This window comes from Pristis pectinata, chromosome 5 (genome assembly GCF_009764475.1).
Source record: "Pristis pectinata isolate sPriPec2 chromosome 5, sPriPec2.1.pri, whole genome shotgun sequence".
NCBI classification, from domain to species: domain Eukaryota; kingdom Metazoa; phylum Chordata; class Chondrichthyes; order Rhinopristiformes; family Pristidae; genus Pristis; species Pristis pectinata.
In genome coordinates this window covers 51,769,846-51,786,833 of record NC_067409.1, presented here as the reverse complement: position 1 = coordinate 51,786,833, position 16,988 = coordinate 51,769,846, and the positions used below count along the sequence as shown (strand labels likewise).

Sequence of the window (16,988 nt, the reverse complement as noted above, 5' to 3'; positions counted from 1 at the left end):
ATTGAGACAAATTAGGAAAAATTAGCAGAGTGAATACTCTCTGTCTTGTTTGGTATAGAGACCCAAGGTACCCAGCACAAAGTGTCCCAAGTCATTCGTGTGCAGAGCGGCCTAGGAACATTTGTTTATGCTGAATGTCACAATCATGGATTTTGACTTCGATATTGTCCCATTATGCAAATATTGTACCTGAGGAGCACTGCAGTCATGTAGGTTCTAAAGAAATAAAAGTGAATAAAAATTTCCTCTTCATCCTTTCCTCCAACATTCTTGTGTAGAATCCATCAGTTCTTGACTGGTACTTCTCCCCCATCCCTGAAGATATTTTACACACAACAGACAGACACCAGCACTTTACTGGCTTCTGACAATTAAAATTAGGGTCCTGCAAGTCTAGACATTTTAGAAGCAATGCCCCCACAGGGTTAGGAAATTATATTTTGTTTTGTGCTGTGAATTTAGACCATTCATTCACTGATGCTTATAGGACTGGCAAATTCCACTGTACAGATAATTGAGGCTTAAATCAAATAACAAAGCTAAAGGTTGCTGGCTTTAATACATAGTATTTTCCATTGAAATAAAACACGGTGGTGGAACAGTCGGCAAATCAGGCAGCATCTTTGGAGAGAAAAACAGTTAACATTTCAGGTTTGTCAGAACTGGGAAAGAAATATAAAACAAGTTACTTTTAAGTTGCAGTTTATGGGGAGGGATGGAAAGAACTTAGGGGATATCAATGACATGATGAAGCTGGGCATGCTTTGGGGAACTAAACTCGTTAATGGATTAATGAAAGAAGTTAGCAAGAGAAAACAAAACAAAAGAACCAGAAAGCAGTGAAATGCAGAGCTGTAGGGAATTTACAGCAGGTTCGGCCATGCTAGTGAAGAGAGATAAAATGAGCCAATATTACAGATGGATGATCCACAGCAGTAATGACTAGTTCTGATACAGGCCAGAGTGGGATGGAGAATTAGTGGCAGGCAACTGGAAACTTAGGGTTAGCCTAATGGATTCAACACAAGTGCTCTGCAAAGCAGTCACCCAATCTGTATTTGGTTTCCACAATGCAGAGAAGATCACATTGTGAGTACTAAATGCAATACACTGGACTGGAACTGCAAGTAAATCACAGCTTCACCTGGAAGGAATGTTTGGGAAGGTGGGAAGGGAAGAGGTAAAATGTAAGGTGTTGTATTTCTTGTGGTTGCATGTTAAAGTGTTGCCAAGGGATCTGCTAACAATCCACTTGCCACAGAGATGCATAGCATTTGTTTTGTTAAGAATGTAATAGTTTGCCACCTGAAAACATACTGACTCAATTGAGAACTGAATAATAAGAAAGTGATTTGTTCTTATAAATCAGGTAGTTCTCCAATTATCTGTTAATTTCCATCCGGGTAATCTATAAAATGGATTCCGCCTGGTCAAAATTAGCTTCTCCATACTATGCTTATTAGTCACTTTTTAGGTGTGTTTTTTAAATGTTAGATTTAGTGTTGTATTGGCTTACTGCACAAGTTTCAGAATGCCATTAAATAAATGTGCTAACAAACAATGTGCTGGAGGAACTCAGCAGGTCACACAGCATCTGTGGGAGGAAAGAAATTATCAATATTTTGGGTCAAAACCCTGCATCAGGACTGAGAGTGGAGAGGTGAGTTGGCCAGCATAGAGAGGAGAAGGGGAGTGTTAGTTTGCTCAGACAGGCAGCCACAGATTCCCAATCTGGAAGCAATAACACAATAAGCAACTTAATATTGGAATCAGAAAAGTAGATCCTTTCTGAGAAATTCAATCATGAAACACTGTTTTAGTACAAGGCAGTCGAAAATGTACTTTTCCTGGAACGACAGATAGTAATGACTATTTGCAGATTGTCTTGTCTCACTCAGAGAAGTTCAGCTTGGCACTTGCCGGCGGAAGTTATACTTGGGCATAAAAGCTACATCAAATGATCTCATTCACTGTGCAACACTCCTTTTGGAGCATTGACAGGGAAATTAGAAAACTGGAGCATTGTTCTGAGGAACAGCTATCATGAGTTACTTTTGAAAATCTTGGTTCTGCTGGCACTTATTGGACTGGAACCCCACTAAGGTAAGCCCCACAGAAGCCTACCACCCCACACCACAGTGCTTACTGCCAACATCACCACTGTCCCATCGAACCACTTGACAATCTCAACCCCATAAATGCAATCAGCCAACCAATCACTGATCTGTAACCTATGTCCCTCCTCCAGATGTACTGACAGGATTCTCAATCTCTACCCATCATTCCCTTTCATCCCCCAAGGTTCTGACCTTTTTATGGCTGAATGCCAGAGACATATAAAATTGCTCATATTGATGACAGGTTTGACAGAAGACAGCTTTGTTCCCAGCTTTGCCTTTTGTCAAGGGAGCTCTGGACGAGGACCTTTGCATTATACCTCCCGAGACCCTGCTACCTGATGAGGGTGCAGGAGGCCAGTTAGATTGGTCCTCTACATGCAGCTCAAGTAAGAGAAGCTATCACAATGATCCCAGGCAGCAGGCCAGTTCCAGTATGATCTTGCCATTGTATCTTTCTCTGGTGCCCAAGCCTATTTACATTACTGAGGTGTGGCATGACTTTAATACTTTAAACTTTATTTATACAGCACAGTAACAGGTCCTTCCAGTCCAACAAGGCTGCGTCGCCCAATTGCACCCATGTTAATCTACTAACCCGTACGTTTATACATTGGAATGTGGGAGGAAACCAGAGTACCCGGAGGAAACCCATGCAGTCACGGGGAGAACGTACAAACTCCTTACAGACAGCGGTGGAAATTGAACTCTGATCGCTGGCGCTATAATAGTAAATTTAAATTAAATTAAAAAAAAATTATTTACAGCGTGGTAACAGGCCCTTCTGGCCCAACAAGTCCGCACCGCCCATTTTAAACCCATATTAACCTACCCGTATGTCTTTGGAATGTGGGAGGAAACTGGAGCACCCGGAGGAAACCCATGCAGACACGGGAGAACGTACAAACTCCTTACAGACAGCGACAGGAATCGAACCCTGATCGCCAGCGCTGTAATAGCGTTGCGCTAACCGTTACGCTACCGTGCTGCCCCACGGTTAGTGTCACTCTAACTCTTGCACTCCTTTACCTTCTTGTATTCTGGCAGTCCAGGCATAAAGATCACTTTCCCTTTAGTCTTTTTGGTCCTTTTCTGTACATGCCCATGACTTTTTAGTGAATCTTGGGTCTCAAGTTCCTGAGTTTCTTCTGCTTCTAGTGTTTTAGCTGTAAAAACTACACTCAGAATATTTTTAGATCCAAAGTGAATGACCATTTGATTATTGTTTTACCTATTCAATTAAACTTTTATTATCTTATTGTAATTTAATGCTACCATCTTCACAAATCCTTCTGTAATTGGATGCATTGCTCTTTCTTCTGTCAACTTTCATTTTGTAAATATGCTGAATAATTGTGGCTTGCAGAAGACCACTGTTCTCACACCGATAATTTAAGTACCTGTCCATTAGTCCTGCTGTTAGGGTAAGTTCCTGGACATTGAAGAGGTTTGTCTTAATTTTATGAGCTGCTGATTTCAGTCTCACATGAGGGACTCTATCAAATGTATCTGGAAGCCCAATTAATTACCCTTGGTTTACATAATCATGACCATCTTCTTCAAGAAAGCAGCAAAGTCTGACTGGTAACTACAGAGGGTTCTCCTTGACGTCTGCCACAGGGAAGACTGGTATCAAGCAAGGTTGTGTCATTTCCTAGTGCTTATCTCAATCTTTCTGGCTGCAAAGTTGCACCTTGCCTCCAATACATTTCCTACAGGTATAGAGTTAATCTTCAGAATTTAGGAAAAACTTTTCAACCTATGGCGACTACATTCCAAATCCAAGGACACCTGGACTTCAATAGTCAGGCTGCATTTGCAGAGGATATTTGCGTATGCTCAGAGGCTGAGTTCCAAGGCATTGGTGACTTGTTTGCCAAAATGCATGACAGGATTGACCTTAAACTTAACATCCAAATATCTCAGCATCCTGAGGAACAAGGTCCTCTGTCAACCTGCCCCTCTGCACCTGCTGCCTCTGACAAAAATTCATGATGATGACCCGAGCAACCCAGGTATCATCCTAACAGAGTTATTCCCTCTGTACTATCCATTCCTCTTCCTCCCTCTCTGCATCTTAAAAGTAGCTTGCTTTCCCTTTTTCCCAGTTCTGATGAAGAGTCTTCAATCTGTAACATTAACTTTTCCACAGATGTTGCCTGATCGCCTGAGTATTTCCAACATTTTTTCATTTCAAGTTTCCAGCATTTGCAAACTGTTGATTACCATGCAGTTTTTGCTGGCATTTGTTTTGCAAGAAAGAAAAGAAATTTTCTTAAAATCATATTATACAGGTAAACAAGACCTGGAGCAGCACAAGCAGCCATAAGCAACCTATTGCTTTTACTCTAGAATATACCCAAAGTCGTGAAAAAAGGTGTACAATCGTGCAAATTAGAAGCAGGAGTAGGCCACTGAGCCTTGTAATCCATTCTGCTGATTTGATTGTAACCTCAAATCTGCACTTCCACCAGCCTTTGGTAATGTTTCACCCACTGCTAATCCAGAATCTATCTACCTCTGCCCCCTGCCTTAAAAATATTCAAAGACTCTGCTTCCACCACTCTTTGAAGAAGAGAATTCCAAAGTGTAAAAAAATCCCATCCTCTCGATCTTAAGTCCATGACCCCTTATTTTTGAACATTGGCCCTCAGTTCTAGATTCTCCCACATGAAGAAACATCCTCTCTACATCCAGCCTATCAATAGTCCTCACTCGTCCCCTCCCAACCTCCAGTGGATACAAGCCTAGACTGCCCAACCTTTCCTCATAAGACAACCTACCCATTCCAAGTATTAGTCTTGTAAACCTTTTCTGAACTGCTTTCAATGCATTAGCATCCTACATTGAATGAGGAGGACAATACTATACACAGTATTTCAGATGGGTTCATTCTACAGCAGCTACACTCCATATCCAACATCACCCAAGACTCAATAGGGGGGACTGCAATATGCAGATTATACTCGTGTTTGCATGCAGCTGAAGGCACCCTAAATCAGAGTAGAAATAATTCGTCTATGATCCTGTAGGACTACCAAAGATGAAGAAATAAATTACATCTATATTCATTCTGCTGTCCACTACTTCAGTTGCCTCTTCAGAATATTTAGTCAGGTATGTTAGGTAAAATGTATCCTTGAAGATCGAAGAATTCAATGCCTTAAATGAAGAATTTCAGATTGGTAGGAAAGTTTTGGGAAGTTAAATGTATTTTAGAGTGTTGTAACGACTACTAAGTTCATTAAATTATGCTTTTTATATTTGCTAAAGTTGTTAGACTAGAGAAGCCATTGTTCCCTCACCTTTTGGTTGTTTTCTTGGAACACGTCACCTGCATTGGGGTAACATTTATTATCCCAAGCTACTATTGTACAGTTTTGAGGATGAAAATTCTGATAAGGCCAAAATTTATTAACCCCTGCCCCAAATTGCCTTGAAAAAGTGGCAGGGAGTTGCTTTCTTGAATCATCTACTCCCTCAGTGCCGTTACGTCAGAGGTTCCAGTGTGATGGTTATGGAGGGAATGAATGTTTACATTGGTGGAGGGGCTGCTTTGTCTGCATGGTGATCAGCTGCTTGAGTGTTTGGGGAGTATAAATGGGGAGTATTTTATCAGACTCCTGACGTGCCTTGCAGATGGTGAACAGGCTAAGGAATGTCAAAAGATGGGCCACTCACCAAAGGGTATCTGACCTTTGCCCTACTCTTGTAGTCTCACCATTTACGTGGTTGGTCTGGTTGAGCTTCTGGTCAGTGATGACACCAGGATGCTGATCATCAGGGATACAGTGATGGTAATGCCCTTGAATATCACGTGTAGATGGTTAGATAAGCTGGTGCTTCATTTGTTCTGTTTTCTGGCATGTCCTCCTGCATACTTCATTGAACCAAGGTCAATCCCCTATCTTTAATGTAATAGAGTGAGGGATATGATGGCTGATGATGTTACGGGTTGTGGTGATATCTGTTCTTGTTCCTGATGATAATCTGCAGCACTCCATGGATAACCAGTTTTGAGCTACCAGCTGTTTTCTGAATCTATCCAATTAGCATGATAGTAATGCCACACAACATGATGGAGAATGTCCTTGCTGGATGTCAGATTTACAACCAAAAATAGAAAAGAATATCGTGAAGATCAATAAAAGCATTTTATGGATTTATAATTGTGAGGATTGTGTTTGTTATAATTGTCCCCCTCAGTTCAGTAATTATGTACAAAGCACTTATTCTGTAAGAAATAACATAAAAATGACATTGGCAGACTTCCTTCCTGAGCAACAGTCCAGCCACCATAACATATTGCATTCGTATTTTTTCCTTATTTAGACAAAGGAAACCAGAATTGAAGAACCTTGTGGATAAATGTTAATAGCACATTTTAATTATGTTTACAGCCTGTGTCTAATAGAACCCCAGACTACAAGAAACTAGGAGCAGGACTGGGCCATCTGGCTCCTCAAGTCTGCCCTGCCATTTAATATAATCATGGCTGATCTATACCAAGCCTCAACACCTCCTCTGCACTAGATCCCCAATTTAAATACAACTTGGCTATATCTTATGGATTGAAAATGTTTGGAATATATGGATGGCAATTTAGAAACAAACTTTCTTTGGTTTCTGTCTGCCAATTTCCCAGAGAAAAGTTGCATATCTTATTTACCTGGGTGAATGGTAAAGGGAGGGACAGGACATCACCAGTCAACTTACCAAGGCCATGCCCAGAAGAGGCTTGCGAGTAGACCAATTTACCTTTTTTGTGAGTAAAGGTATATGGGAGAGGGGAGAAAGCTGCAGAAAAAAATTACGCCTTTTTTAAAATCAATTTCACCACCAATATCTCTATTCCCCCCTCCCCACCCCCACCCCCCCTCACCAACAGCCTAACCATACAGGGGCAAATTGCATAGAGCAGGATAAAATGTTAGGGCAGAAGAAGGTGCTGGTGGTTTGCCGATGACCTACATGTCCATTACAAATTTACCTGTTGTGTACAGTATCTGCTGACGTGGAATTGCTGGTAAGTGTTGTCCAGATCTTAAATAATAATGATCTGCATGACAACAGGATTTTGCATAATGCAAAGCTGTTCATTCATTTCAACCTTGAAATGAATGGACTTTCTTTTCCTGCACTAGGTCTAATCTTGCACAGGGTTAATTGGCAAACTTCCAAGTGTAACTGCTGGAAGAGTTGCACCAAGTTTGTGCTCTGCTTCTTGAGTGGTCTGCAAGTTTGGGACTTGAACTTTTGCAAATGAATCCTGAATGTGTTGATACCGACATGAAGCATCAACAGATCGACAGGGAACTGTTGAAATTTTAGAACAAGTTCAAGCCCTACAGAGAGGCAAAATTGTTTATTTTGGCTGTAGTAAGACTTTATCAATGTAGAAATCATTTTGGCAGCTTTTTTAAATAAATGAAATTTATAAATATCAAGTGAAGCGGCTAGGTGTTTTACAGACCCCAGGATTCAACAGTGAATTTGAGATAACCAGCCTTTCCAGCTTGTGTTAGAACCGGCCCGTTCTGATGAAAGGTTACCAACCTGAAATATTAACTATACTTTTAGTCCCTCTTAACTCCCTCGATTTTTAGTCTCTCTTAACAGTTGCTGGTGAATCTGCTGAGTATTCCCAGCATACATTTTTACTTCAGATTTTCAGTAACTGGAATGTCTTGCATCTCACAGTTCTAGAACAGTTTTTCTCTCTGATCTCCTCTAGATACATCAGCTATGGTTAACAAAACATCACCACCCTCTCTTAATTGGCACCACTATTAATTATGCCATTCTGTCTCCCTTGGTCTCCACCCTTTGTATCTCCACCCCTTCCCACCTCTGCAATTTAAAATATCTGAACTTTAACGTTTCCTATTTCTGAGGAACGTTCATTGACCTAAAACTTAAACTCTGTTTCTCTCTTGCAGGTGCCTCCTCACCTGATGTGTATTTCTGGCATTTTGTGTTTTTATTACAAATACAGCATTATAGATTAATCCTAGCTTTTAATGGAATGATGCACAAAAACAAACTTACAAGCCTTTTGTCTCTTGGAAATTGAAGACCGAGGCATAATAGCGTTTAAATTATGAAAGATTTGAATTAATTGCATTCAAAGTAGCCTGGTATGGATTTTAAGCAGAAGTCAACAAATGAAAACAGGAAATCACAGAATCATAGCGCATGGAAAGGTAAATTTGATTCATTGTGCTCTTTGAAGAGTTTTACAATTAGCGCCATTCCCTTTCACAAAGCCTCACAAATATCTCCTTTCAGTTGATTTCCTATTTGAAAGTTACAATCCAGCCAACTTCTACCATCTTTGCAATATATTTTCTAACAACTCGCTGAATAAAACTAATGTTGTTAACTCCTCCTTGGCTTCCTTTGCCAACTGTGCTAAATTCATATTCTCTGGCAACTTTTTTTTGGTCAGTGAAAAGAGCATCTATCCACTTACTTCCCCATGCTGTTGAATATCCCTAGCTTTTCTGCTCTGAGAAGAACAATCCTAGCTTCTCTCAATATAAATTGAAGAACCACATCCCTCCTGTACTTAGGAACTTTTGGATTTGGCTGACCCTGAGACCATCAATGGCATGTTGGTATAGGCATTGGCACAAGTGTGGACAACATCCACCAGTAGAATTGAGAATTGACAGATAGAGATGGCCTAATGCCCTTTGCTACTATTTTCATCTTCTGCTAACACTTTTTCTCTTAAGCTCATGCAGCTGAACACACATTTTAGAGCAGTTAGGACCACTCAGAGGCACTAATTATGAAAAACAAATACAATGTATACTGGAAATCTAAAACAAAAGCTGAAAATGCTCAGGAGAAGTCTGGAGGGAGAAAAAGGGAGACTTTCCATCAGGACTAAAAGATAATGACCTGAAATGGTAACTCAGTTTCTCTCTCTCTCCAGGTGCTGCCTGACTTGCTGAGCATTACCAGCCTTTTCTATTTTTTTTAAAGAAATAATCAGTTACATTAAGATTGCTTGTTGGTTAATTTCCAACAGTAGTTGGTATAATTCTACTAGATTTTATAACTTTATGGACTTACTTTTGCTCAGCAAATGCTGGAAGGTTTCCTGATGTCTAAAAGGCTTTGGCAGTCATTCCCTGACATGGATGCGTTTGTCGTCATTCCCCTTGGAATAGAGCACAAGTGAGAGAATTTACCAGGGTCATGCAGAGCAGTACAAGCCACTAGTGAATGGAGGAGGGGGGAAAGGGGCTTGTAGCAAAAAGTCTTTCTCCTCACATCTTCCAATCTGAACTTCACTAGGAAGCAGTGTTTTGAGATGTTTGTACTTCTGTAAGTAAGTCTTTGCTGAAATCTGTCACACACTCCAACCATGAATGAAACCTCCAAACAGGATGAGAACTGCAATAAAGTGGCTGTCAGGGTGACAGCTGCCACAGACTTTAATGTGGCAGGCTCCTTACAGTCCTGGCTGGATTTATTTAGAACACATTGTAATTTGTGGTTCATTGTTGCAGAAGGGAAGTCACAGATACCCTTTGTTCTTTCTCTCTTGCCTGAGGACATGAGGAGAAAGAAGCACATGACTTTGTGAGTTGCCTGTATCCCTGTGGTGTGTGGCAGGGAATAAGACCACTTTGTCAGTTGGTAGCAGGAAAATGAAACAGGGCAAGTGCAAAGCCATAACAATTTTTAGGCAACATCAGTGCCTGTTCTCACTCCATCAGCCTTAATAAACCACATTGGCCCCAGAGCTTAAAGAAAAAACTTGCAAAAATAAATTAATTCTTACTATGACTAGGACTTGAGATCTGGAGCCCATTCGAAACACACAAGAAGGTGCTGCTCCAAAAGAGCAAACAATTTTGGCAGTAGACCTAAACATATCCCCTTTTTTTTATTGGATGGCACATGTCCACTTTTTTTTTAATTTTTAAATGGTGATCACCCTAGCTTTGACCCTATTCATTTGGCATGGCTCCACTCTGTTCTCATGACCTGGTGTGATTGCACATCAGGATCAAGGCAATAAGAGTTCTCTACAAAACAAAAACATTGCTCTGTAGCTCTACAAAGCTTTGTTCAAATACCATTGAAGTTTTTCTGATATCATTGAAGTGCCTCCTGTCTGCTAAACTTGCTTTTATGTCCAGTTTGATCAATGACCACAACATATTATGCTTTGAGTTTAGGATTGCTGCAAGACTATGGATTAGACAAAGTACAGTGATACCATTGGAATAGGTTTACACAATGGACTTCAGACCACTCAACAATGTACATGAACAAGGTTCTAAGAGATGATATTCAGATTGCATTATTCAATCAATCGTGTACTTTGCCATTTTGAGAAACCTTTGCATTACAAGTGTATAACTTCCATTACAATGAGAAGACTGCAGGGTTGGAGCTTCTGAAACTGTTGCTTTTACTATGATCACTGGAAATTCTTAAACTATCACACCTATCTTGGAGTCACAATGCACTTGATTGATGCACAGTGCTTTTGGATGTTTAAGATTGGTATATTAAACAACAGATAATAACATTCGATCCTGACATTACTTCTAATATAAAAACAGTCAGTCATTTCACCTTTGAATACAACATGCATTGCTGATAGTCTACAGCAGTCCATAACAATAGCATTTCTAGTTTTTCAGTAAATTTCCATATTTCCACATGACATAGAGGGAGATCATTCAGCCCATTAAATCCGTGCTGCTCACAGAGCAATCCCACTCCCCATACCCTATTCTCCCAACATTCCCATTAACACCCCTCAGACTCTATCACACCTACACAGTAGAGGTAATTTACAATGGCCAATTAACCTAATAACCTGCAAACCTTTGGGATATAGGAAGAAACAGGAGTACCTGAAGAAAACCTACTGTCCCATGATGAACGAGCAGCCTCCATGCACCAGAGATCAGGATTGAACCTGGGTCAATGGCACTGTGAGACGGCAGCTCTAGAAGCTATACCAGTGTACTACCCAATATTTGTAATGATGGTTTTGCGTGTATACTGATGGACAGAAACAGGAACCTCTAACACAAGGTATTTTGTCTTCGTGCAAATTTGCATTGCATTTGGTTCAGATTTCACAGTCAAATTCATTCTTTCAAAGCGCAAACCAGATAGTAATTACTAGATGGTAATTTTGAAATAGAGTGACTGAAATCCTTGAGAGAGAATTGCCTCTGTTCTATTTGCTTTCCACCCTGTATTTTGTCTAATGGCAATGTTCGAGCAAGTGTTGTTTGGGATTAAGAACATTTTCACCGCACGTTTCACAAAATGCCAAAAAGGTACCAATACAGGATTTTTAAAGGTAGCTTCAGCACTTGACCCAAGTTTAAGAATCTGAAATGGCTTCCAATATTGAAGAGAGGCAGGACTTTTCATATGATATGAGAAGTCTTATAAGAGTGGAAACCTTAACCACATAAAAAGTAAATCCCTCCTATATATTGGACTTCCCCTTTTCCTATCTTCAGTCCTGAAGAAGGGTCCTGACCCAAAACATTGACCGCCTGCTTTTCTCCACGGATGCTGCCTGGCCTGCTGAGTTCCTCCAGCATCATAACGTTTTTCACCGAAGTAAATCAGCCTTCTTTTGGTGACACCTGATTCAGGTGATGTCACTAATATCAGATCATCAGCGAGCAGAACCCATCAATGGCATGGAAGCTTGCTAACTGCACTGTAGGCAAAGCATATAGGGGCATATGAATGCTTAACATATCTAGTATGTTAAAATGTTGTAAAGCTGGCTGTGTAACTGCCTAGACTTGCTTTCAAGTGCCAATGTAAACAAAAATGGTCAGCATTGTATCCTGTGAATATGAAGAAATAAGGGTAAAAGGACAATGGTAGCAGTCATATATAGGCCCCCTAATTGCAGTCAGCAAGTGGACGATAAGTTGCAGTTTGAGATAGAAAAAGCATGCCAGAGTGACAATGTGAAGATAATTATGGGGGATTTTAACATGAAGGTGGACTGGGAAATCCAGAATGGCGGTAGTACTCAGGAGAGGGAGTTTGTGGAATGTCTAAGGGACATTTTGGGCGTCGTTTTGGGCCCCACATCTTAGGAGGGATGTGTTGACGTTGGAGAGGGTTCAGAGAAGATTTACGAGGATGATTCCAGGAATGAAAGGGCTTAAGTATGAGGAGTGTTTGTCGGCACTTGGACTGTACTCGCTGGAGTACAGAAGAATGAGAGGGGACCTCATAGCGACATTTAAAATATTGATAGGAAAGGACAGAGTAAATGTGGCTAGGCTGTTTTCCTTGGTGGGTGAGTCCAGGACCAGAGGGCACACTCATAGAATTAGAGGGTACAGTTTCAAAACAGAGATGAGGAAAAATTTCTTTAGCCAGAGGGTGGTGAATTTGTGGAACTCCTTGCCACGTACAGCAGTGGAAGCCAGATCAGTGGGGGCGTTCAAGGAGGAGATAGATAGATATCTAAATAGTCAGGATATCAAGGGATATGGGGATAAGGCCGGTAATTGGGATTAGAATAGTTTTTTTTTCTTCTTCTTCTTCCCCCATTCCCCATTTCTCATTTCTATTTCCCTTTCCTTGGAGCAGACTCGATGGGCCGAATGGCCTGCTTCTGCTCCCTTGTCTTGCGATCTTGTGAAATGTGTTTTCCTTTGTCATTGGCTGATCGAGTGATAGAACTGCATAAACTTTAGAGGCTAAAGATTTAAGTTTTTTTTTAGTTTTGTTTACAAATATGTTTAAAAAAATGTACATTTGTAAGTGGCACTTTCACAATGCAGAGATTGCATTTCGGAAATTCTATGAAGTGAATTGAAGTCTGCTTTCATTTATCTATTTTATAGTGCAAATGTTTCTAATTTAAAAGTAATAGTGCTGGACACTTTGGAGTCCATTTAGAACATAGAATATAGTATATTTGAAAATGCAGGAAGCCATCAAAAAATATTAACACTATCGTTAACACTAATCAAAACTGTGATTAGTTGTATTTTTGTAACTGTTTGACAGACTAAAGTCGATGAATGTCATGTATAAGTTGTGATTAATAGAGAATGTTGGTCGGTGTGTGATGGGGTAGCATTTTGTGCAATGCAGGGGGTTTGGATATAGCATTTGAACATTAGTACATTAATCTTGGCTAAAGAATAAATGACTTGCATTTATATAGCACCCTTTACAGTCTTAGATTGTCTGAGTGCATTGCAGCTAAAGAAATACTTTTGAACTGTTGTGCATGAAACAATTTTCACAAAGCAAGATTTATGTAAGGACAATATGATTATTGAGTTGATTGAAATACATACAATTAACCTCTTGTTCTTCAAAGTAGTGCTATGTTACTTCCATTTGAGGAGAGGTTCTGGGCCTTGGTTTAACATCTTATTTGAAAGACTGCACATCTTGCTACACTTCTGCAGTATTACATTTGAGTTTCATCCTAGCTTTTTCTGTGTTTGTGTATGAATTGGAACTTGAATCACGATCTTCTGAATCAGAGGCAAGATTGCTATCTATGGAACTCCAACAGACACAAAGTGACCATGTGTCTGATATCATTGAACTTCCAGTAGCATTACCTCCAAGTATAATGATATAAACCACCACAGTTACCTGCTCCCACTGCCTTGGGTGAATTTGTCTATTGTGGTCTCCTGCACCCCTTTATCTTCTTCTGTTCGTTTCCTGCGACAAGGCTTCCAATGCAGTGTTTGGAAATCCTGGACACTGCTCCCTTTGTTGTACCTTTCCACAATATCTCTCAAGTCAAAATGGGATTCCAGAATAATTATCGACATCCAATGCAGCCACAATGTGCTCTCTTTTTAAGGGGTGTACACCGGCTTTAAATCGTGCAGACCAAGACGTGCTAGTCAGACATGATGATGGCACTTGATGAGGCTCACAACCGATCATGAGTAGAATTAACAGTAGCTGCGTGGATTACTCACGCAGATTTGTAAATATCAAGAGGTTGGCATTCTGCCAGTATTGGAATCAACAATTTGAGATGATTTTGGTATCACAATTCCTATTTCTATTTGCTATGCCTCGCACCAGGCCTGCAGTTAGCCCTGCATAAATGGCCCCAAGTTTGAAATTTAGCACGTATATCCATCTGCAGAAGTCCTAGACTTGTAGACAGATTCTTGTTGGCATACTTGTCATTGAACTCTACTGACTGACAGCATGGCAAAGTGTAAACTTGGTAAAATTCTTCCACACTTAACCTGAGCCCATTATCTTCTGTGAGATTAATAGACCATGAGGAAGGAAGGAAACCGTGGAGGTCATTGTTTTAATTATTTATGTTTGATACAATGTTTTACATTTTTTATGCATTTTGAAATGTTTAAGGGATTTCAAGTTTTTACAATTTTGATAATTTTTTTTAAATTTTAATTTTTAGTCATCTACGAATGGTCCTGAATGTTGGCTCTATTTACCTTTGATTCGATGAAGATGCCAGTTGCCAAATTTAGGCTGCTAAAATGAAGGAGAGCATTTTGGGAAGTCAACTAGGGGTAGGACATATACAGTAAAAGGTCGAATTCTAAGGAATGTTGATGAACAGAGGGACCTTGGGGTTCAAATACAAAGTTTCCTAAAAGTGGCTACACAAATGGGTAGGATGGTGAAGAAGGCATACCGCATGCTTGCCTTCACAGGTTGAGGCATAGAGTATAAAAGTTGGGACATTATGTTGTAACTTGACCAAACACTGGTTAGAGCACACTTAGAAAATCGTGTGCAGTTCTGATCATCAGACTATAGGAGGGATGAGGTGGTGCTGGAGAGAGTGCAGAGCAAATTCATCAGGGCATTGCTTGCATTGGAGAATTTTAGTTATGGAGGGAGATTGGACTGGCTGGTCTTGTTTTCCTTGGAGCGAAGGAGGCTAAAGGGTGATCTGACAGAGGTATATAAAATTATAAGGGGCATAGATAAGGTGGTAGAAAGAATCTTTTTTTCCATGGTAAGAGTATCAAAAGCAAGAGGGCATAGGTGTAAAGTGAGAAGAAGGAGTTTTAAAGGACATCTGGGGGAAAGTTTTTTTTCTTACACAGAGGCCAGAGGATATGGTGGCGACATACATAATCATTACATTTAAGAAATATTTAGACAGGCACTTGAATAGGCAAGCATAGAAGGATATGGTCAAAATATGGGCAAATGGGGTTAGTATAGATGGGCAAAAAGGTCAGCATGGACATGGTGGGTCGAAGGACTGTTTCTGTGCTGTACAGCTCTGATTCTATTACCTCTGAAGTCCGTACAGAAGTGACCTAAGCAAGCTGGGACAAGTGGCTTGTTATGCAAATTAACCACAATCACATGACAATCCATTATCCCCCAAATCAATCGGAAGTACCTAGGAACTGCAAGGTTCACTATATACTTTCCCACATTGCCCCTTCTCAGCTACAGGGTGGAAGATCAGTTTAAATTTGCTTGATAAATAGAAGACTGTGAATCGTAGACTGCTCGACATTGGTTGCATTCATTATGTGAGGAGATTTAGAGAGGAAAAGGGGTTAGGAGTAGGCTAAAAGTAGGATGGGGAGGGTGGGGGCATGGCATTTACCTATGATATTGTTCCACTGGAGCAATCTAAGTAAACTTTGCAGTGGTAGAGATATCCAGGCTGGCGGTGTGAGCAGCTGCACTGCATTGCCTGATGAGGGCACTGCAGCGGAGTTCCTCACACTGCTCCACTGCAGTAGCTCCACTGCGGCACCCTGATGCACTTTGGGTGCCTGGACAGTTCTAGAATTGCCACCCCAGAATTATCGTGGATCTTCTGCATTAGCTGGGTTGTTTGATTGCACACCTTGCGTTCCTTTGCTATTTATTAGGCTTTATTGTTCAGATTTTTGACTGACATCATAAACCAAATTGGAAGTGTTATGTTCTGTTCCTTTGCACGCATCTTTAAGTTGCTTGCAGGACTTAAGAACTTAAGAAATAGGAGCAGGAGTAGGCCATCTGGCCTGTCAAGCCTGCTCCACCATTCAATAAGATCATGGCTGATCTGGCCATGCACTCAGCTCTACCTACCCGCATTTCCCCCATAACCCTAATTCCCCTACTAAGCAAAAATCTATCTTACTACGTCTTAAATATATTTAATGAGGTAGCTTTTACTGCTTCCCTGGGTGGAGAATTCCATAGATTTACTACTCTCTGGGAAAAGCAATTTCTCCTTATCTCTGTCCTGAATCTTGAGGCTATGTCCCCTAGTTCTAGTCTCACCTCCCAGTGGAAACAACCTTCCTGCCTCTATCGTATCTAAAGAGGTTGGGGAAATTGAATCTCTCCATAGCAGCTGCTCAAGAATCTTATGCACATATCTTTTTGTGGTTGCACATCAATTTTATGTTAAGGGGACGATGACCCTTGCTTGTTCTGAGGGTGCCTGTTCTGCAGTGTGTGAATCCATGACAACACCCACATGCAGGAAGCCCTACAGAATGGGAAAACTTGAGCACCTGTTCATTCTAAGTGGCACCACTGCAGGCAATGTTCTAGCCCTTTCAGGTAAATTACCAGTCATCTGTTTTACTCATTTAGAGATTGCCAGTTGAGAAATTGTGGATGTATGTCAGCCCTCTCAATTACAAGGAGTTAGAGTGTGCTTGATGTAACCTGCTCCTTGCATTCAGTCCCATGCCATCCCCATTACTGCACTGAGGCCAGACATCCTGCTGACTTGGTAACCACAAGTGGTGCCTAAGCCTCAAGACGGATGCTGAAGGCCCACCCTCAGACCATCTTGATGGTCTTTTGATATTTCATGCTGTCAAAACTTTCCACAGTTCCTAAGTGTCTCTGATAACTAATAAAACAAAAAAA

General features: G+C 40.6%; 1 protein-coding gene across 17 annotated transcripts in view; it reads left to right on the top strand.

Moving 5' to 3' along the window:
• The window catches only part of zgc:110045 (uncharacterized protein LOC664755 homolog), a 160,656-nt gene that overhangs the window by 105,507 nt on the left and 38,161 nt on the right, over positions 1-16,988 (top strand). The window lies entirely within an intron of this gene.